The sequence below is a fragment of the Mesoplodon bidens genome (assembly GCF_964165515.1).
Source record: "Mesoplodon bidens genome assembly, chromosome: 8".
NCBI classification, from domain to species: Eukaryota; Metazoa; Chordata; class Mammalia; order Artiodactyla; family Ziphiidae; genus Mesoplodon; species Mesoplodon bidens.
This window is the reverse complement of record NC_138165.1, coordinates 1,425,545-1,449,334: the sequence shown is the minus strand read 5'-3', so window position 1 is coordinate 1,449,334 and position 23,790 is coordinate 1,425,545. Positions and strand designations below refer to the sequence as shown.

General features: G+C 37.4%; 1 protein-coding gene across 4 annotated transcripts in view; it reads right to left on the bottom strand.

The window, feature by feature from the left end:
- MAP3K2 (mitogen-activated protein kinase kinase kinase 2) overlaps window positions 1–23,790 on the bottom strand; it is a 93,251-nt gene that overhangs the window by 49,077 nt on the left and 20,384 nt on the right. For 2 of the 4 annotated variants that reach the window (XM_081243119.1, XM_081243121.1), the window contains one exon: window positions 20,181–20,210. The exons of the other annotated variants lie outside the window; for them this stretch is intronic. The gene's annotated coding sequence lies outside the window, so the exon portion shown is untranslated. The remainder of the gene's footprint in view (window positions 1–20,180; window positions 20,211–23,790) is intronic. 4 annotated transcript variants of the gene reach the window in all.

Sequence of the window (23,790 nt, the reverse complement as noted above, 5' to 3'; positions counted from 1 at the left end):
AGGGAACCCTCTTGCACTGTTGATGGGAATGTAAATTGATACAGCCACTATGGAGAACAGTATGGAGGTTCCTTAAAAAACTAAAAATAGAACTACCATATGACCCAGTCACCCCACTACTGGGCATATACCCTGAGAAAACCATAATTCAAAAAGAGTCATGTACCACAGTATTCACTGCACTATTTACAATAGCCAGGACATGGAAGCAACCTAAGAGTCCATCGACAGATGAATGGATAAAGAAGATATGGCACATATATACAATGGAATATTACTCAGCCATAAAAAGAAACGAAATTGAGTTATTTGTAGTGAGGCGGATGGACCTAGAGTCTGTCATACCGAGTAAGTCAGAAAGAGAAAAACAAATACTGTATGCTAACACACATATATGGAATCTTAAAAAAAAAAAAAAAAAAAGGTTCTGAAGAACCAACGGGCAGAACAGGAATAAAGACGCAGATGTGGAGAGTGGACTTGAGGACACAGGGACGGGGAGGGGTGAGCTGGGACAAGGTGAGAGAGTAGTATGGACATATATACACTACCAAATGTAGAATGGATGGCTGGTGGGAAGCAGCTGCATAGAACAGCGAGATCAGCTTGGTGCTTTGTGACCACCTAGAGAGGTGGGATAGGGACGGTGGGAGGGAGACACAAGAGGAAGGGGATATGGGGTATATGTATATGTATGGCTGATTTACTTTGTTATACAGCAGAAGCTAATCCACCATTGTAGAGCAATTATATTCCAATAAAAATGTTGGGGGAAAAAAAAGCATCATTATGATGTGAGAGCCACCATCATCCATTTTAAAAGTACAAGACAAGCTCTTTAAGAATCAGACATTTTACATCATTCCTTTTACTCCTTGAAATTATATTTCCATTTCACTTCCCCCACAGAATTTTTTTTTTTTTTTTGCGGTAGGCAGGCCTCTCACTGTTGTGGCCTCTCCCGTTGCGGAGCACAGGCTCCAGATGCACAGGCTCAGCGGCCATGGCTTACGGGCCCAGCTGCTCCGCAGCATGTGGGATCTTCCCAGACCGGGGCACAAACCCATGTCCCCTGCATCGGCAGGCGGACTCTTAACCACTGCTCCACCAGGGAAGCCCCCCCCACAGAATTTTATCCTGATGTTATACATTGATATTTTTATGCTTGACAGTCTTTTATTGATCAGTCTCTCATATATCACAGCAACAAAACATGTATGCAAATTTGTTTAAAATTTGTTTCCTATAACCGTAAATAATAAATAATTATTAAATATAAAAAAGAATATATTACAAAATCATTATTAGTGGCAAAGAAGGACATTTATAGTGAAAAAATTGCCAACTTATCAACAAGATATAGTAATTATGAACATGTATGCACCTAACAACAGACTCTCAAAATGCATGGGAAAAAAAAAAGATAGACTTGAAATAAACAATTCAAATATAACAGTTGGAGATTTCAATGCCTCATTTTCAATACTGGATAAAAGAAGTAAAAAGAAAATCAATGAAAAAACAAAGACTTAAATAATGCTATAATATGCTATACAGATAAAATAATGCTATATAGATAGAGAGCACTATATCTATAGAGCACTCAACTCCAAAACAGAAAAATACATTTTTCTCAAATACATGTGCAGCATTTTCCAGGACAGACCACTTGTTAGGCAATAAAACTTATCTCAGCAAGTATAAATAGATTTAAGAAATATGACGTATGTTCCCTGACAACAATGAAATGATATGAGAAACTGATAATAGAAGGAAATTTGGGGAATTTACAAGTATGTGAGAATTAAACAACACATTCCTAAAGAACCAATGGAACAAAAAAGAAGTCACATGGAAAATTAGAAAATGCTTTGAGAAGAATGAAAATAAAAACAAAACATACTGAAAATTACTGGATACACCTAAAGTACAACTTAAAGATAAATTTATAACTGTTGGGAACTCCCTGGCAGTCCAGTGGTTAGGACTCAGCACTTTCACTGCCATGGCCCGGGTTCAATCCCTGGTGGAGGAACTAAGATCTCGCAAGCCATGAAGCATGGCCCCCTCCAAAAAAGAGAGAGAGAGAGAGAGAGAGAGAGAGAGAGAGAAATTTGTAACTGTTAGTGTTTATATTAAAAAAAAAGAGAAAGATCTCAAATCAATAAACTAAACTTCTACCTTAAAACACCAAAAAAGGACGAGCATGTTAAACCCAAAGCAAGTAGAAGGAAAGAAACAATAAGGATTAAAAGTGGAAACAAACCAAAAAAAACAAAAACACAATAGAAATTTTTTGAATCAATGAAACAATGGTTCTTTGAAAAGATCAATAAAATTGACAAAATTTTAGCTAGATTAACCAAGGAAAAAAAGAGGGAAGATACAAATATCTAAACTCAGGAATTAAAGGAGAATTACTACCAATCTTACAGAAATAAAAAGGATAAGGCAATACTATGAAGAACTGTATATCAATGGATTAGATCACCTGGATGAAATAAAGAGATTGAATTAGAAATTTAAAAACTTTTCACAAATAAGAAGTCCTAACCCAGATACATGGCTTCAAACATTTAAGAAAGAATTACCACCAATTATTTTTAAAAAATAATACTGAACCTAGTATTACTCTGATAACCAAACCAGACAAACACGTTACAAGAGAAAACTACAGATTGATAACCTTGTGAATATAGAAAAATCCTCAACAAAGTACTAGCAAACCTAATCCATAACATTAAAAAGGGGGACTCTAGGGCTTCCCTGGTGGCGCAGTGGTTGAGAGTCCGCCTGCCGATACAGGGGACACGGGTTCGTGCCCTGGCCCGGGAAGACCCCACATGCCGCGGAGCAGCTAGGCCCGTAAGCCATGGCCGCTGAGCCTGCACGTCCGGAGCCTGTGCTCCGCAACGGGAGAGGCCACAACAGTGAGAGGCCCGCATACCGCATAAAGAAAAAAAAAAAAAAAAGGGACTCTACACCATGAACATGTAGGATATATCCCACAAAAGCAAGGTAGGTTCAGCATACAAAAATCTATGTAATAAACCACACTGGTAGAATAAAAGACAGAAAGATACATGATCATCTCAACAGACAAAGAAAATGCAAGTGCCAAAATCCAACCGCCTACTCAAAAGACTAGGAAAAAAAGGAAATTTCCTCCAGCTGATAAAGGGGATCCATGAAAAACCCACAGCTAGCATCATACTTAATGATGAAAAACTGCATATGTGCCCCCTAAGATCAGGGACAAGCAAGGATGTCCAGTCTTGTCACTCATACTTAATATTGTACTGGAGGTCCTAGTCAGAATATGAGGCAAGAAAATGAAATCAAAGGAATCCAGACTGGATAAGAAGCAAAACTATCCCTATTTGCAGTTGACAATCTTGTATACAGAAGATCTAAGAAGTTCACAAAAACAGTATTAGAGCTAATGAATGAGTTCAGCACAGTTGCAGGATACAAGATCAACACTGAAAAATCAGTTGTATTTCTATACACTAGCACTGAACAATACAGAAATAAAATTTAGAAATAAATTCCATTTATAACAGCATCAAAAGAATAACAAAAAGTCTTGTACACTGGAAACTATAAAACATTATTGAAAGAAACTGAAACAGATCTAAATATACGGAAAGACATCCCATGTTCATGGATTGGAACAAAATATTTTTAAGGTGACAAAACTCTCAAAGTGATCTACAGATTCATTATAAAGCAGAAACTAACACACCACTGTAAAGCAATTATACTCTTAAAAAAAAGTGATATACAGATTCAATGCAATCTCTACCAAAATCCTCTATCAAAATTCCAATGGCCTTTCTTTGCAGAAATGGAAAAGCTGATCTTTAAATTCATAGGGAGCTACAAGAGACCCTGAAGAGCCAAAACAATATTGAAAAAGAAAAATAAAGTTGGAGGACTCACACTTCCTGATTTTAAAAATTACTACAAAATTATAGCAATCAAAACAGTGGGGGTACTGACATAAGGAGAGAGACTGGTGGAGTAGAACTGAAAGTCCAGAAATAAACCCAAACATCTATAGTCAAATAATTTTTGACAAGGGTGCCAAGACAATGGGGGAAAGAACAGTCTTCAATAACAGGTGCTGGACAACTGGATATCCACATGCCAAAGCATTAAGTTGGACCCTTACCTCAAATGATATGTAAAAATTAACTCAAAATGGATCAAAGACTAAATGGAAAAGGTAAATCTATAAAACTCTAAGAAGGGAACAGAGGTATAAACATCATTTTCTACCTACCACCCTTAGTTTTTGAATGCAGAACTTACCTAAAGTGAACAAATTTTAAATATACATTTTACATATGCATTTACCCACATAACCACCAAACAGATAAAAATATAGACATTTCCAGGACCCATAAAGGCTCCTTTGTACCCATTCCCAGTCACCCTTTCCCCACAAGGGTAACCATCATCTTGACATTTATTGCCATAGATTAGTTTTGCCTTTTAAAATTTCATGTGAGTTGAATCATACAAGACAAACTTCGTATTTTTTTCTTTCTTTTTTTGGCCACACTGTGCAGCTTGCAGGATCTTAGTTCCCCGACCAGCAAGTGAACCCACAACCTTGGCAGTGAAAGCATGGAGTCCTAACCTAAATGGACCACCAGGGAATTCCCTGTATTTATTTTCACTTGATATTTTATGTCTCTGAAATTCTTCCACATTACCTGTATGAGTATTTTGTTCACTTTCATTGCTGTGTAATAATATTCCATTATAAGCCTATACCTCAACTAATTTACCCATTCTACTACCGATGGACATGAAGGCTGTTTCCAGTTACTGGCTACTACAAATAAAACTTCTATGAACCTCTCTGAACGTGCCTTTTGGTAAACATAAACACGTATTTCTGTTGGATATATACCCAAGGAGGGAACTGCTAGATCTCTAAGACATGCATATAGTTAGCTTTAGCAGTCATGGCCAAACATTTCTTCAAAGTGATTGTGTTAAATATATATACTCTCACCAGCAATGTAAGAGAGTTCCAGTTCTTCCACATCCTCAGAAACACTATTAGTCATTCTGGTGGTTGTGTAATATCTCACTATAGTTTTAATTTACATTTATATGATGATTAATGATGTTGAGTACCATTTTCATTGGTTTACTGGCCACTTTAATATCCTCTTTTGTAAAATGACTGCTTAAGTATTTTGCACATTTTAAAATTTCAGATACAAGAACTTTGTTGGATATGTTCATTATGGTCTGTGTCTTCTCCTTACACTCTGTCTATGATATCTTCACTCTAACAAATTTAATGGAGTCAGTAAGTATATAGTGGAGAATTGGGGCAAGTCCTTGATGAGGTGATCAAAATTAACATCACATATAAAGGACGGATGAACATCCTGTGTCTCTAGATGTGATACTCTGAGAAGGACACAACATAAACTAAGCAGTTTTCTGAGAATGTATAACCTAAATACAATTCATAAAGAAACTTGAGACAAATAAAAAATAAGAAACATTGTATTTAAACAAAAAGGGAGATTGCGTTCCTCAGAAATGCCAGTGAGATAGAAGTCAAAGAAGGGCTATGGAAATGTTGCAGATTCAAGGAGAGTAAAGAGACATGGCAACTTAATCCATCCTGACCCTAGACTGGATCCTGTACTAGAGGGAAACAATGCTACAGAGATCATTATTAGGTCAACGGACAAAATTGGAATACGCTCAGTTACTATTTATTCAGAAAGGCTACATTCCAGTCACTACTGTCTCTGCTATCCTTCTTCCTTTTATTCCCAACATCAGAACCTTTATTATATGCATAATAAATGATAAAAAATGGGCATGTGTGTTTTGGTGGTTATTAACTGGCATGAAAGATATTAGAAATGAGTTTTCATTCATGAAACTGGTGGGGTTCAAATAAGTAGGCTGGCTAAAATACCAAAGAAACACCCCTCTACTCTTGCATGAACAACGTATAAGAGCCCATATTCTTTACTCTCTTTTTAAAATTTTTAGACTGTTTTTATTGAATTATAGTTGATTTACAATGCTAGTTTGTGGTGTACAGCAAAGGGATTCAGCTACACATATATATACATATTATTTTTCATATTCTTTTGGTTTATTACAGGATACTGAATATAGTGTATTATGGTTCCCTGTGCTACACTGAATCTTTTTTAAAATCTATTTTATACAGATTAGCTTGAATCTGCTAATCCCAAACTCCTAATTTATCCCTCCCCACCCCCTTTCCCCTTTAGTAACCACAAGTTTGTTTTCTGTCTGTGAGCCTGTTTCTGTTTCGTAAGTTCGTTCATTTGTGTTATATTTTAGATTCCACATATAGTAATATCACATGATATTTGTCTTTCTCTGCCTAACTTACTTAATATGATAATCTCTAGGTCCATCCATGTTGCTGCAAATGGCATTATTTCACTCTTTTTTTATGGCTGAGTAGTATTCCAGTGTGTATATATACCAAATCTTCTTTATCCATTCATCTGTCAATGGACATTTAGGTTGTTTCCATGTCTTGGCTATTGTAAATAGTACTGCTATGAACACTGGGGTGCATGCATCTTTTTGCCCCAATATATGTCCAGGAGTGCGATTGCTGGATCATATGGCAATTCAATTTTTAGTTTTTTAAGGAACTCCATACTGTTTTCCATAGTGGCTGCACTAATTTACATTCCCACCAACAGCGTAGGAGGGTTTCCTTTTCTCCACACCCTCTCTAGCATTTATTTGTAGACTTTTGAACGATGGCCGTTCTGACTGGTGTGAGGTGGTACCCATTGTAGTTTTGATTTGCATTTCTCTAATAATTTGCAATTTGAGCATCTTTTTGTGTGCCTGTTGGCCAGCTGTTCACCTTCTTTGGAGAAATGTCTATTTAGGTCTTCTGCCCACTTTCTGATTAGGTTGTTTCTTTTTCTGTTATTGAGCTGTATGAGCTGTTTGTATATTTTGGAAATTAAGCACTGGTCGGTCACATCATTTACAAATATTTTCTCCCAGTCCATAGGTTGTCTTTTCATTCTGTTTATGGTTTCCTTTGCTGTGCAAAAGCTTTTAAGTTTGATTAGGTCACATTTGTTTCTTTTTGCTTTTATTTCTATTGCCTTGGGAGACTGACCTAAACATTGGTAATGATTTATGTCAGACAATGTTTTGCCTGTGTTCTCTTATAGGAGTTTCATGGTGTTATGTCTTATATTTAAGTCTTTAAGCCATCTTGAGTTTATTTTTGTGTGTGGTGTGAGGGTGTGTTCTAACTTCATTGATTTACATACGGCTGTCCAGTTTTCCCAACATCACTTGCTGAAAAGACTGTCTTTTTCCCACTGTATATCCTTGCCTCCTTTGTCAAAGATTAACTGACCGTAGGTGTGTTGGCTTATTTCTGTAAAAGCCTATATTCTTAAAGATAGTGCCAAGGTCAGTCATTCATTTTGAGGATTCTGGTTATTTGATGCCGCCAATAAGATTAACCAACTCCTGCCTCTACAATTTTGTTGCATCTATATATCAAGTGTATCTTTCATGCAAGGTATGGCTGAAGTACCTTAAGGATAGAAAGTTGGGAAGTTAACATGTTTACAAAGCAAATGGCACTTACTATTTTTGAACTTGCTTGCTAATAAATGTTGGCGAAATAAAAGTCTATTATATTTGGCAGAATTTAGTCTAAGGTTTACTTTCATTATAAGCCAATAGATTACAAGGAAGCAGCTGATCTTCACGTAACTTCATTGATTGGTAGCTACTTTATTTACCTAAAAGAACATAATAATTGTGCATAACCAATTTGACTTTGTTCAATTCATAACACCCAACTTAGGGCCTCTGCACTTGTTTTTTCTACATCTAAGAGTCTTTCCCCAAGTCCTTAAATGGCTGCTCATGTCTACTGACCATCCAATATAAAATATTTCTCCCACTCACTCAATTATTGTTTTTGCATCATCCTATTTTTGCTTCTTGATAGAACTTATCATGATACAAAAATACTTTTAATTTAGTTAATTTACTTATTTATTGTACCTCCACCCCCAATGGCACACAAGAGCCTTAAGAACAGAGACTTTATTGATATGGTTGGTTACTGCATCTCCTATGCCCAGGACAGTGCCTGGCTCATAGAATGCACTGAGTATTTTAGAATGAAAGACAGAAAGCAAAGAAGTGGGAGGTGGGGGATAAGAGAAGAGAGAAGTTAGCTTGCAAAGATAAAAAACTAAATCTAAAAGAACAGGGGAAAAAATAATTATAAAAGAACAGGGGAAAAAAGGTCTACACAAATACTCACACTGTAAGAAAATGAGCAAGACATTAGTAAGACAGTTCTGCACTCCACACTCAAAAAGCCCATGGACCCATAAAGAAAAGAGGAAAAGACACTGCTGCAGTGTCATGCATGTTAACAGAGATATGTCACTGAAATATAGGTAAGAAAAACCCAACTGTGTGACAGTATTTTGCCATACTGTGCTACAACTAATTGTTTAAAGTGCATTTCATTATAATTAAGCACACCCCCATCTGCAAGCAGACCATGAATTCACTGAGATCAAACAAAATGTTATGTAACTCTTTATCCTCAGCAACAAATGACAGTCAAAACTGGTACTCAATCTAAATTTGTTAAACTGTTCTAACAAGACTTTAATGACTTTCACGTTTATAGGAAACTAATGATTAGAAGACTCTGTCCTGATATGAATAAATTACAAGCTAAATGAGATCTATGAAAGTGGTGTACAAGAAGCTGACGGTAAATTGAGAGCATCTCATGACATTTCAGCCTATAAAGATTCAGTCTAAGCAAAGATGACCTATATTCTATGTATCATGTAAAAAAGTTTTTTAAAATTCTGATTGTATGTGGCTTTATTTTCCAAAATATATCCTTTGTCCTGGAATCATTCTCATCCCAGGATCTAATCAAAATACACTTAAAACAAAGTAACCTATTTCTGAAACTCAATAATTCAAACAACTTTCTAGAACACTAAACCCACAAAAATATATGTTAAAAATGAAAACTATAATTTATATTGAAATATCATTAACACTCTATAATCTTCTGAAGCTTTCCAAATAAAATAATTTACACTGACCACACATTTCATGTCACTCACAACCTATCTAAGGTCTTTATCTAAAATCATTTAGGCTTAGACTTGGGAAAAGCCTTTATATCACAGTGTTCCTCACTGTCCAAAACCTCAATTATAAGCATTCACTTCAACAAGATGGCATACTGAAAACTTATTTTCATGTTCTTGTGTAATGTCCTCCTGTTAAGCACAACTGGACCTAGTGACTCTCTTTTCAACAAAAAGAACAGGAAAAAAAATGATGAGATGTCATCTCTGAAATTAGGTTACAAGAAGACTGACTTCTATCTTGCTCTCTCTCTCTCTCAGTAGCATCCTCTGAAGAAAGCCAGACAACATTCTGTAAGCTGCCCTATGGAAAGGCTCACATGGCAAAGAAACAATATCTCACCCAACATCCAACAGGGACTTAAGCCTGCCAATAGCCAACTGAATGAGGAAGCAGGTCACACCCCAGGTGAGCCTTAAAATGACTACAGCATGGCCAAAAAACTCACTGCAGCCTTGTAAGGAATCCAGAGCCAAAAGTACCCAGATAAGCTGTGCTCTGATTCCTGCTCCACATAAACTGTGAGATAACAAATGCTTGCTGTTTTAAACCCCTGAGTTTTGAGGAAACTTCTTATGCAGAATAGGTAATTAACAAAGAGGCAAAAATTAACTTTTTATATCTATGTAAATGTTGATTGATATTTCCAGACAAAAATAAAATACTAACTAAACAGAGATGTATGAGCTATAAAGTGATGCCATTCTAACAATACAAATGCCATTCTGCCTATACATATATACTTACATACTTTAAATCCTTAAAGTATATTTAAAATATTTACACTTCTATTTAATATGTTGTTACTTAAGATTCATAAAACAGATAGGACATTTTTGATGCATAGTGTCTTTCCGTCAAAACTGAATGGATTCACTGCAGCATTGTTTATAGGAGTAAAAAGTGGAACCGACCCAAATGTCCATCACCTGAGGAGTTGATAAGAAAAATGTGATATATCTATACAGTAGACTATTAGTAGGCAATATAAAGAAATAAGATACTCAGGAGTGACATCAGCAACATGATGGACTATGAAGCTCCAAGCCCTTATTCCCCCACAGAACATTTAAAGTCAGCCGAAAGCTGGTGAAATAGGAGCTCTGGAAAACAGTTAAACTAGGAGTTCTGGAAAACAGTTAAATGACTACAACAACCAAGTAAATATCTAATCAAGTAAAAGCTACATTCAAAATAGAAACAAATTTTGTGGCATTTTTATTGACCTTGCTCCACCCCCTCCCTACACAGTCTTGGTCTGGAGCAAACAGCCTGGTTCCCAAATCCCTCCCCCAAACTAGAGGGAACAAAGCAAATTTCTTTGCAGTGTTCTAAGCTGCTGGGAGCTGCTTGAAGGACTGACTGCTCTCTGTTGTACCTAACTGAGAACTCAGATGGAAAAGATGCCAGTACTATGTGGGTAAACTGCAGGGGGCCTACAGACCTGCAAATGCCTGGAACAAGAGATTATGATACATACAACAGATCATCTAGGGCCCTGAGGAGAAGATTCAAGGGGAAGATTCTTTGGAAATTTAAGACCTTTAAAAGTAGTTGTGGGGACTTCCTTGACAGTCCAGTGGTTAAGAGTCTGCACTTCCACTGCAGGGGGCGCAGGTTCAATCCCTGGTCAGGGAACTAAGACCGCACATGTGGTGTGGCCAAAATAAATAATTTTTTTTTTTAAAAAGGAGTGTCAGGGGCTTCCCTGGTGGCGCAGTGGTTGAGAGTCCGCCTGCCGATGCAGGGGACACGGGTTCGTGCCCCTATCCCGGAGGATCCCACATGCCACGGAGCGGCTGGGCCCGCGAGCCATGGCCGTGGAGCCTGTGTGTCCGGAGCCTGTGCTCCGCAACGGGAGAGGCCACGGCAGTGAGAGGCCCGCGTACAGCAAAAAAAAAAAAAAAAAAAAAAAAAGGAGTGTCAGATATAGCAGAAAGGTCAGAGTTTGGGGTACAAGGTGCAGGACAGTGGGACCCCATTAACCTCCAATGGAGGTTAATGGTAGAGAGACTGGGATCAGCATTTTTAAAAAAAGGGCAGTTGTGGATATGGGGAAACTGAAGAAGTCACATGGAGATTTAGCAAAAGGTATGCCCAGAAAAGGCCTGAGAAGACAAAAAGCCTTCACACTGGGCTGATCCTAAGCCCCAAAGCACACTCGGCTTATTAGTGAAAGACTGGTCTGATAAACACAGAACAAGTCTGCAAAGGCAGGGAGAAGTGATCATTTTTTCAAATGATTAATTTTCAACAAAAAATGACAAAGCATACAAAAAACAAAAAACAGGAGAACATGGCCCATTCAAAGGAAGAAAAATAAGGTGGGAAAACCAGCCCTAGAGAAGCATAGGTGAGGAACTTACTGGATAAAGACTTTAAAACAACTGTCCTAAATATGTTTAAAAAGCTAAAAGAAAACACAAAGAAAAAAAGAAACAAGGAAAACAATATATAAACAAAATTACATTATCAACAAAAAGAAATTACAAAAGGGAACCAAACAGAAATTCCAGAGCTGAAGAATAAAATAAAGGGGTTCAACAGTAGACTTGAGTATAAAGACAAATCAGCAAACTTAAATATAGAATATTTGAAATTATCAAGGCTGAGGAATAGAAAAATATAATAAAGAAAAGTGAACAGAGCCTAAGGAACTTATGGGACACCATCAAGCAGACCAATATATCAATATAAACATTATAGGAGTCTGAGAAGAAGAGAGTGAAAGGGGCAGAGAGATTACCTGAAGAAGTAATGGCCAAAAACTTGCCAAATGTGACAGAAGACACGAATTTACAAATCCAAGGAGTTCAATAAATTCCAAGTAGGACAAACCCAGGCAGGTCTACACCAAGACACAATATAATCAAACTGTTGAAAGACAGAGAGAATCTTGAAAGCAGCTAGAGAAAAGTGACTCATTATGTAGATCCTCAAAAAGATTATCAGTAGAAACTGTGGAGGCCACAAGGCCGTGGGATAATACATTAAAAGTGCTAAAAGAAAAAAAATGCCAACGAAGAATTCTGTATCTACCAAGAGCTAAGGAAGTTCATTACTATTAGTACTGCCCTACAAGAAATGCTATGGAATTTCTTCATGTTCAAATGAAAAAACACTAGACAGTAACTCTAAGATATATGAAGATAAAGACCGCCCGTAAAGGTAAATACATGGGCAAATATAAAAACCGGCATTACTGCAATATTGGTCTGTAACTTCACTTTTTATTTTCTACAGGATATAAAAGACAAATGCACAAAAATAATTTTAAATCTACGTTAATAGGAACACAATGCATAAAAATGTAATTTGTGACACTAACAATAAACAGGGATGAACAGAGCTATATAGAAATAGAGTTTTCATATGTGATTGAAATTAAGTTGATTTCAATTCAAAACAAACTGTTATAACTTTAGGATGTTATATGCAACCTCATGTGTGTGTGTGTACACACACACACACACACACACACACACAACAAAACAGAATATAGATTTTAAAAAAAGGTGAGAAAAATCAAACTGCGTCACTACAGAAAAATCAACTAAACACAAAGATAGGCAGAGATGGAGGAAATGAGGGACAAAAAAATACAAAAATACAAAAAACAAATAAAATGCCTTCTCTATCAGTAATTACTTTATCTGTAAAGTAATTAAGCATTCCAGTCAACAGGCACAGATTGGCAGAACGAATTTAAAAAGCATGATGCTCCTGTATGCTGTCTACAAGAGACTCGCTTTAGATCTAACGACACAATAGCTTTAATGTGAAAGGACAGAAAAAGATATTCCATGCAAATAGAAACAGAAGAAAACCAGAGTGGCTATACTAATATCAAACAGAATAGACTGTAAGTCAAAAATTGTTACAAGAGACAAAAAAGAACATTAAACACTAACAAAAGGGTCAATTCATGAAAAAGATATAACAATGATAAACATCAGAGCTCCAAAATATATAAAGCAAACTGATAGAACTGAAGAAAAAAATTGACATTCTTAAACAATAACAACAGTTCACTCAATACCCCACTTTCAATAATGGATAGAACGACCACACAGATCAATAAGCAAACAGAAGACTTAGACAACACTAAGAGCAATTAAACCTAAAAGACATATACAGAACACTCCACCCCAAAACAGAATATATATTCTTCTCAACTCCACATGGAATATTCTCTAGGATAGATCATATGTTAGGCCACAAAAAAGTCTTAAAAATTTAGTAAGATTGAACTCAAAATATTTTTTCCAAGCACAATGAATGAAACTAGAAATCAATAGCAGAAGGAAAACTGGAGAAGTCACAAATATGTAGAAATTAAACAGCAAACTCTTAATCAGCCAAAGAAGTCAAAGGAGAAATCATAAGGGAAATTAGAAAATATCCAGAAACAAGTGAAAATAAAAACACAACATACCAACACTTTTGGGATGCAGTAAAAGCAATGCTAAGGGAGAAATTTATAGCTGTAAACGCATACATTAAAAAAAAAGATTTCAAGGGACTTCCCTGGTGGTGCAGTGGTTAAGAATCCACCTGCTAATGCAGGGGACACGGGTTCCATCCCTGGTCTGGGAAGATCCCACATGCCACGGAGCAACTAAGCCTGTGCACCAAAACTACTGAGCCTGTGCTCTAGAGCCCACGAGCCACAACTACTGAGCCTGCATTCTGCAACTAATGAAGCCCATGCGCCTAGAGCCCGTGCTCCACAACAAGAGAAGCCACCACAGTGAGAAGCCCGCAGACCGCAACAAAGAGTAGCCCACACTCGCCGAGCAACAAAGACCCAACACAGCCAAAAATTAAATAAATAAATAAATAAATTTTTTTAAAAATAGAAAAGATTTCAAATCAACGACCTAACTCTACATCCTGAGGAACTAGAAAAAGAACAACTAAACCTAAAGCTAGCAAAAGGAAAGAAATAATAAAGATCAGAGCAGAGAGAAGCAAAATAGAGAAGAGATAAACAACAGAGAAAAATCAATAAAACCAAGAGTTGATACTCCGAAAAGATCAACAAAATGGACAAATCTTTAGCTAGACTAAGAAAAAAGAAAAGATTCGAATAACTAGAATCAAAAATGAAAGAGGGAACATTACAGAAATAAAAAGGATCAGGGAATTCCCTGGCAGTCCAGTGGTCAGGACTGCATGCTTGCACTGCAGGGGGTGCAAGGGTTTGATCCCTGGGTGGGGAACTAAGATCCCACATGCCATGTGGCACTGCCAAAAACAAAAAACAAAACAAAACAAAAACCCAAAAAAAAAAAAAAACCCTCCAAACAAGAGAAGCCCAGGGACTTCCCTGGTGGCACAGTGGTTAAGAATCTGCCTGCCAATGCAGGGGACACAGGTTTGAGCCCTGGTCCGGGAAGATCCCATATGCCGCGGAGCAACTAAGCCCATGCACCACAACTACTGAGCCTGTGCTCTAGAGCCTGCGAGCCACAACTACTGAGCCCATGTGCTGCAACTACTGAAGCCTGCATGCTGAGAGCCTGTGCTCCGCAACAAGAGAAGCCACCGCAATGAGAAGCCCATGCACTGCAATGAAGAGTAGCCCCCACTCGCCGCAACTAGAGAAAGCCCACGCACAGCAATGAAGACCCAATGCAACCAAAAATAAAATAAATAAATAAATTTATAAAAAACAGAAAAGCCCAGAACCAGATGGAAGGAACACTTCCTAACTCACTGGATGAGGCCAATATTACCCTGATACCAAAACCAGACAAAGCCATTACAGGAAAACTATAGACCAATTATCTCTTATGAATACTGATGCAAAAATCCTCAACAAAGTACTAGGAAACCAAACTAAGCAACATATTAAAAGGAGTATTCATCACAACCAAGTGGGATGGATTATTAAAAGGCAGGATGGTTCAACACATGAAAAGTCAATGTAATATATTATATCAGTGGAAGGAAGGGGAAAAAACACACAATCATCTCAACTGATGCAGAAAAAGCATTTAACAAAATTCAATACTCTTTCATGATAAAAACACTCAACAAACTAGCAACAGAAGGAAACTTCCTAAACATAATAAAGATCATATAAGAAAAACCTATACCCAACATCATACTCAATTGTGAAAGACTGAAAGCATTTCCCCTTAGCTTTTCCTGGTTCAGATTAGGAACAAGACACAGATGCCCACTTTGCCACTTTTATTCAACATAGCACACTGGAAGTTGTAGTAAGAGCAATTAGGCATGAAAAGAAACAGGCTTCCAAATTGGAATGAAATAAGTAAAATGATCTCTGTTTGAAGGTGACATGATCTTATATGTAGAAATACCTAAAGACTGTACACACACACACACACACAAACATACACAGAGTGCTGGAGCTAATGAACAAATTCAACAACACTGCAGGATACAAGATCAACACACAAAAATCAGTTACATTTCTATACACTATGAACAATCTGAAAATGAAATTAAGAAAACTCCATTTACAATAACATCAAAAAGAATAAAATACTTAGAAATTAACTTAACCAAAGCAGTGAAAGACTTATACAATGAAAACTACCGAATGCTGCTGAAATAAATTAAAAAGACATAAATAAATGGAAACACATCCCATGTTCACGAATGAGAAAACTTAATACTAAGATGTCAATACTATCCAAAGGGATCTACATATTCAGTGCAATCCTTATCAAAATCCCAATGGGGGCTTCCCTGGTGGCACAGTGGTTGAGAATCTGCCTGCTAATGCAGGGGACACGGGTTCGAGCCCTGGTCTGGGAGGATCCCACATGCCGCGGAGCAACTAGGCCCGTGAGCCACAACTACTGAGCCTGCGCGTCTGGAGCCTGTGCTCCGCAACAAGAAAGGCTGCGATAGTGAGAGGCCCGCGCACCGCAATGCAGAGTGGCCCCCGCTTGCCACAACTAGAGAAAGCCCTCGCACAGAGGCGAAGACCCAACACAGCAAAAATAAATTAATTAATTAATAAACTCCTACCCCCAACATCTTAAAAATAAAAAAATTCAGTGTCCTTATTTAAAAAAAAAAAAATCCCAACGATTTTTTGTTTTTGTGGAAATAGAAAAACCCATCCAAAAGTTCATAAGGAATCTCAAAGGATGCCAAATAGGCAAAACAATCCTGAAAAAGAGCAAAATAGGAGGACTCACACTTCCTGATTTCAAAACGCACTACAAAGTTACAGTAATCAAAACAACATGTGGTGCTGGCATAAAGACCAATAGAATAGAGTCCAGAATTAAACCCTTGTATATTTGGTCAAATAACTTTTTACAAGGGTGCCAAGACTATGTAACAGGGAAAGAACAGTTTTTAAAACATTTGGTGATGGGAAAACTAGACATTCACATGCAAAAAAAAAAAAAGAAAGTAGCCTTACTTTACACCAAATACAAAAATTACCTTAAAATGGATCATAAACCTAAATGTAAGAGCTAAAACTATAAAACCCTTAAAAGAAAATCTAGAGGGAAATCTTCATTTTTGCAACAATGTCTTGGATGTGACACCAAAAGCACAGTCAACAAAAGAAAAAATAGATAAACTGAAGTTCATCAAAATTTAAAACATCTCATGGATGAACCTGGAGGACACTATGTTAAGTGAAACAATCCAGTCATAGAAAGAAAAATAACGCATGATTCCACTTATATGAGGTATCTAAAATAGTCAAATTCATAGAAGCAGAGAATAAAATAGTTGTGGGGTTGGGGGGTCAGCAGGTGGTGGAAATGGGGCATTGTTATTCAATGTTCATAAAGTTTCAGTTATGCTGATTAAGTTCTAGAGATTTGCTGTACAACACCTGAAGTTATTAATATGGTATCGTGCACTTAAAATTTTGTTTAAGAGGTAAATATGTTAAGTGCTCTTACCACCACCAAAAACAAGGGGGGAGGGGGACACAAGGAATTTGGGGGAGGTGTTGGATATGTCTATTACTCTGATAGTGGTGATGTTATCATGGGTGTTCATATATGTCCAAACTCATAAAATTGTATACATTAAATATGTGCAGTTATATTTTTTTTATCAATTACACCTCAACATAACTGTTTAAAAAATGTTAAACTTCTGTGCCTCAAAGGACACAATCAGCAGGGTGAAAAGGTAATACATGGAATGCGAGAAAATGTTTGCAAACCATTTATCTGATAAGAGGTTAACGTCCAAATATATAAAGAACTCTTACAATTCAACAACAAAAAAACAACATGATTAAAAAGTGGGCAAAGGACTTGAATAGACATTTCTTCAAAGAAGATATACAAATGGCCAATAAGAATATGAAAAGATGCTCAATATCACTAATCATTAGGGAAACTAATGCAAATCAAAACCACAATGAAACACCATCTCACACCCCTTACAATAGTTACTATCAAGAAAAAAGAAAATAATAAATGTTGGCAAAGATGTAGAGAAATTGCAACTCTTGTGTACTGTTGGTAGGAATGTAAAATGGTGCAGTCACTATGGAAAACAGTATGGTGGTTCCTCAAAAAATTAAAAACTAAGTTACCATATGATCCAGCAATTCCACTTCTGGGTATATACCCAAAAGAATTGAAAGCAGGGACTCAAACAGGTTTTTGTACTTCCATTTTCATAGGAGCATTATTTACAATAGCTAAAATGTTAAAGCAACCTAAGCACTCACTGACAGATGAATGGATAAACAAAACATGGTGTATATGTATACAATGAAGTATTATTCAGCCTTAAAAAGGAAGTAGATTTTGACATATGCTACAACATGGATAAACTTTAAGGACATTTTACTAAGTGAAATAAGCCAGCCAACAAAAATACAAATACTGTATGATTCTACTTATTTGAGGTACCTAGAGTAATCAAATTCATACAGACATAAAGTAGAAAGGTGGTTGTCAGGGGCTGGGGTCAGAAGTAAAGGAGGAGTTGTTGTTTAATGGGTCTAGAGTTTCAGTTTTGCAAGATGAAAAGAGTTCTAGAAAAGGACGGTGGTGATGGTTGTACAACAATGCTAATATATTTAATGCCACTGCACTGTACACTTAAAAAAATAGTGAAGACAGTAAATTTTAAGTTATTTTTATTTTACTACAATTTTAAAAATACCAAAGAAACAGCCCAAAACACTTACTTCTTGCAAAATCCCAACAAGACTCAAATCTAAACTTAATGATCCTGCACCGTGCTTTCCTTCAAATGCAACTTTTTTTTTTTTTTTTTTTTTTTTGGCTACATTGGATCTTTGTTGCTGTGTGCGGGCTTTCTCTAGTTGTGGCAAGTGAGGGCTACTCTTCATTGCAGTGCGTGGGCTTCTCATTGTTGGTGGCTTCTCTTGTTACGGAGCATGGGCTCCAGGCGCGCGGGCTTCAGTAGTTGTGGCACACGGGCTCAGTAGTTGTGGCGCATGGGCTTAGTTGCTCCGCGGCATGTGGGATCTTCCTGGACCAAGGCTCTAATCTGTGTCCCCTGCATTGGCAGGCATATTCTTAACCACTGCATCACCAGGGATGTCCTGCAACCATTTACTTTTAAAATGTAGGGTTTTATTTTGTATTTTAAATGATCTACTAACATTGTAAATACCTCCATTTCGTATGCTTTGAGGACTACCATTCACTCATGTCTTAAAAAAAAAATTATTAAGCGTCCACTCACTATGTGCCACATATACGGTAGTAAACAAAATCCCTGTACTCTTGGGGCTTACACTTTAATGAGGAAGACATACAAGTGAATACAAAGTGCCAATGAAGAAAACAAACTCAGTGAATGAGTAAATAGGTGAGCTCTCTAAAAACTGAGAAGGTATCAGTCTGAAGAAGAGTCAATGGGAAAACTCTCAAGGCTAAAGAATAGCACACACAAATGCCCAAAAAGCTTAGCATGCTCCAGGAACTGTAGGAAGGACTGTGTGGTCAGTACTTTACAAAGCAAAGGGGAAGTGGCAAGAAATAAAATGAAAATGTAAGCTACAGCCACTACCAAGAAAGTTCATAAAGGAATTTGACTATCATATACAATAGAGTAGAAAGCCAATAAGTGGTTTTAAGCAAAGATAAGATATGATTTGATTTGGGGTTTTTTGTTCGTTTGGTTGCATTTGTTTTTGTTTTGTTTTTAAGTATGACATTGGGGGACCTCCCTGGTGGTCCAGTGGTTAAGACTCCACGCTCCCAATGCAGGGGGCCCAGGTTCGATCTCTGATCAGGGAACTAGATCCACATGCCACAACTAAAGATCCAGCAGGCCGCAACAAAGATCTCGCATGTAGCAACAAAATATCCTGCGTGCCACAACTAAAGACCCCGTGCAGCCAAATAAATATAAATAAATAAATAAATAAATATTAAAAATAAATAAATAAATATCACATTGGCTGCTGAATGAATGTAACAGCCAAAATGTGTATCACGGGCTTCCCTGGTGGTGCAGTGGTTGAGAGTCCGCCTGCCGATGCAGGGGACATGGTTCGTGCCCTGGTCCAGGAAGATCCCACATGCCGCGGAGCGGCTGGGACCGTAAGCCATGGCCGTTGAGCCTGCGCATCCGGAGCCTGTGCTCCGCAACAGGAGAGGCCACAACAGTGAGAGGCCCGCGTACCCCCCCCCCCAAAAAAAATGTGTATCACTCATAGAATGGATACACTATAAATTCAGGCACTGAATGTTATTCAGTTGGTTCATTTGCATTACTACAGATACATGTAACAAAACATGGATATTTATTCATATTGAGCAAACAATGCTTGAAGTTAAAAACATATGTTGAGCAAAATAGCAAACAAAAAAGAATGCTTACAGTGTGTTTTCATTTGTAAAAGAGGGGAGGAATGACTTTACAGTGCAGATATATAACAAGTACTACCTCAGCCAGGTGGCCAAGGTCAACATTACAGTGATAAATCAAGTTTATATTCAATGTTTAATATGATGTTATCAAATATGATGAAAATGGCACTTTACCTTTGTGGTCTTCCTCCAAGGACTCATAAACTAAGTAATATGAGAAAATACCAGTCAAAATGAAATTTGAGAGACAGTCTATGAAATATCTGATCAATATTCTTCAAATCTGTCAAGGTCATTAAAAACAAGGAATGTTTGAGAAGCTACTACAATCCAGAGGAATTAAGGCATTATAAAAACCAAATGTAATCTGGCATCCTAGATGGGATCCTGGAATGGAGAAAGGGCAGCGAAATCTGAATAAAATATGAGATTAATAATGATGTATCAATATTGACCCCTTACTTGTGACAAATGTATCATAATAACATAAGATGTTAACAATATGGAAACTGGGTGCAGAATACAAGAACCCTCTGAACTATCCAAAAGTTTCCTGTAAATCTAAAGCATCCCCAAACTCAAAAAATTATTTAAAGAATGAACTGTAAGAGAAACAGAAGCAGCAAATACCGTTATAAGGTTACTTAAGGTCCAGAAGGAGATGATGGTATATTAAAGTGTTTAGAATAATATGGCAGCAGGCAAGATGGAGGGAAAAAAAAGGATTCATGGTATATTTTGAAGACAAAATAAAAAGAGCTTGGACTTCCAGTTAATGCGGAATAAAAAGGTCAGCAAATCCTCTTCCCCAAAAATAAGAATAAAACTGGACAAATTGCCAAAAATTACTATTTCAGGGATCTGGAAATTGCCAAAAGATAAACAACAAATTGAGAAGTATTTATTCAGGGAAAACTACCAGAACTTCAGGTAAAGCAGTGGGAGTCAGCAGATTCCCAACACTAACCCAGTTTGGTCTACATAAGAACTTTCAACAGGGCAGAGCTGGCCCTGAAATTCAGCAACTCCTGCTAAAGGGCTTGACTTGACTTGGTGTGAAAGACGAGAAGTCAAGCTAAGTGACACTGTCAATAAAAGGAAAAAACAGGGTAAAAATGAACAGAGAAAACCAGTAGCTCTGCTAGGAGAAGGAGGAAAGGGTCTCAGCTGGGGGCAAAGTCAGACCAGTCAAAAATTTAATGTGAAGATCTTGAAAATGAGAGAGCCACAGAAGTGCTGGATGAACTGTACAAATCCCTGGCTGACTAGGAAACTATGGGCATATGTAGACAGAGGAAACCCAAGAGGGCCAGGTACAAAGTAAAAAGTAAGGTCCACTTGGCTATTGCCTTAAATTTGCACTCTCCAATTCACACACATCACACCACAGAAGATTTTTAGGCCACAGAAGATTCTATAGGGTATTTTAATAATAGTAGATATATGTCATTATAAATTTGTCAGGACTCATTCAATATATAACACAAAGAGTGAACTCCAATGTAAACTATGGACTTCAATGAATAAGAATGTATCGGGACTTCCCAGGTGGTCCAGTGGTTAAGACTCCACAATGCAGGGGGCCCGGGTTCGATCCCTGGTCAGGGAACTAGAACCCTCATGCCACAACTAAAGATGCCACATACCGCAACGAAAGATCCCGCACATGTTGCAACTAAGACCCGGCACAGCCAAATATAAACAAACAAATAAATAAATAAATATTTTTTTAAAAAGAATACATCAGGGCTTCCCTGGTGGCGCAGTGGTTGAGAGTCCGCCTGCCGATGCAGGGGACGTGGGTTCGTGCCCCGGTCTGGGAAGATCCCACATGCCGCGGAGCGGCTGGGCCCGTGAGCCATGGCCGCTGAGCCTGTGCGTCCGGAGCCTGTGCTCCGCAACGGGAGAAGCCACAACAGTGAGAGGCCCGCGTACCGCAAAAAAAAAAAAAAAGAATACATCAATACAGGCTCATCAAATGTATCAATATCACACTAATGCAAAATGTTAATCATAGGGAAAACTGGGAGGGGTGAGGAGGTAAATGGGAATTCTGTACTTTATCATCAATTTTCCTGTAAACCTAAAACTGCTCAAAAAAAAAAAAAGTAAAATTCCTTCCTTTTCACAGTTGGAAGGCGGGGGGAATACAATGAGATTCCAAAAGAATGGCCATATATCCTTGTTGGCAAGGATGTTGTGCAACAAAAACATCCACATTGCTGGTAAGAATGTCAAACAGTACAACCACCTTCTGAAACAGTTTGGCAAAATCTTACAACCCATCCATTTCACTCCTACATACTTACTCAAGAAAAATGAAAGCATATGTCTACACAAATGCTCATAGCAGCGTTATGTGTAATAGCCCCAAACTGGAAACTCAAATGTCCATCACCAGGTGCATAGTTAATTTATGGGGACACAAAGCAGATCATTGGTTGCCTAAGGACAGTGGAAAGAGGCAAGACAGTGATGGGACTACAAAAGGGCATGAAGAAGCTTCTGGGGGTGGTGGATATGTCCACTATCTTGATGGGGTGATGGTTTTACAGGTGTGTATGTCCAATTTTACCAAATCACATACTTTAAATGTGCAGTCTGTCAATTACCTCAATCCAGCTACAAATTTTTTTCTATAATGCTACTAGCACTGCAACTCTGACCACTGGCTTTAAGCCAACTTATGAGTTACACAAGTCTCACTACCTTACAGACACCCCTTGCTTTTGATTTTTAAAAAATTACGCAGACTGGTGAACCCTTTATTGGCCAGACTACAAATGAATTCTGACTCTAAAAAAATAAAGTCTGCCATCATTTGTCAGACACATCCCAATTTCAGGTATTCAAAAATTTGGAAGACAGTTTCAAAGGAGTACTTCCCCAGTAATACTGGTCACTTCCAGTTAGGAAGAACTGGGTAGCTGGGGGTGAGAGTTGCACTGTGTATCTTTTCATCGTTTCTGAACTTTGTACCATATTATCTACTCAAAAGCATAGAAAGATGAAATTTAAAGAGAACTTTAAAAGTGTCCCCAAAACATCTTAAGTACTGATATAATAACAACAATATGTAGCCTCCTAGAATGAGTAAAGAAAATACTTACCTAGATGCAATAAATCTGGTTAATTCTTAATAATTTAATAGCGCTAGCTCTAATGTAATTTCAAACTGGTTGCATGATCACCCTCATGTGCAGGCAATCATTTGTAAACAGGCCTGCACATCCTCAGAAAGGCAGAGAAAAATCTAATGTCCATTTAGTGGCCCCTGTTGTCATGACAATCATCATATTTAGGATGTTTTTGCTTCCTTTCTGTTATCAAGTTCTAGAAGACTTTTTAGTTAATAAAATGTTTTATTATTTCTTGAACTGACATTTCAAAAGAACAGGTAGTTTATCTGGCAAATCAAATTTGAGTTTTCACATTTCCTTGGGAAGCAGAGTATTGTAGTAGAATGTTTTAGAGTCACACAGGGGCTTGCATCCATAACTCTGGCCATTCTGAATACAATCAGAGTATTCATGGTCTTGTTTATAAAATGAAAATATCAGAGGTCATATTCCAGGTTTGCTTTAAGCACTGAGTAAGATGATACGTATAGCACCTAATACAAATACCTAACATAGAGATTCTAACTTAATAGATGTCAGTTGCCTTCTCTTCCACCAAACAACTCAGAGCTAAAGGCAGGTTAAATTCTAAAAAGCAAATTCTAATTTTTCTCCTTTTTTAAGTATAACACAGTAACAATATATTTGTGATCTGTAACATTGTC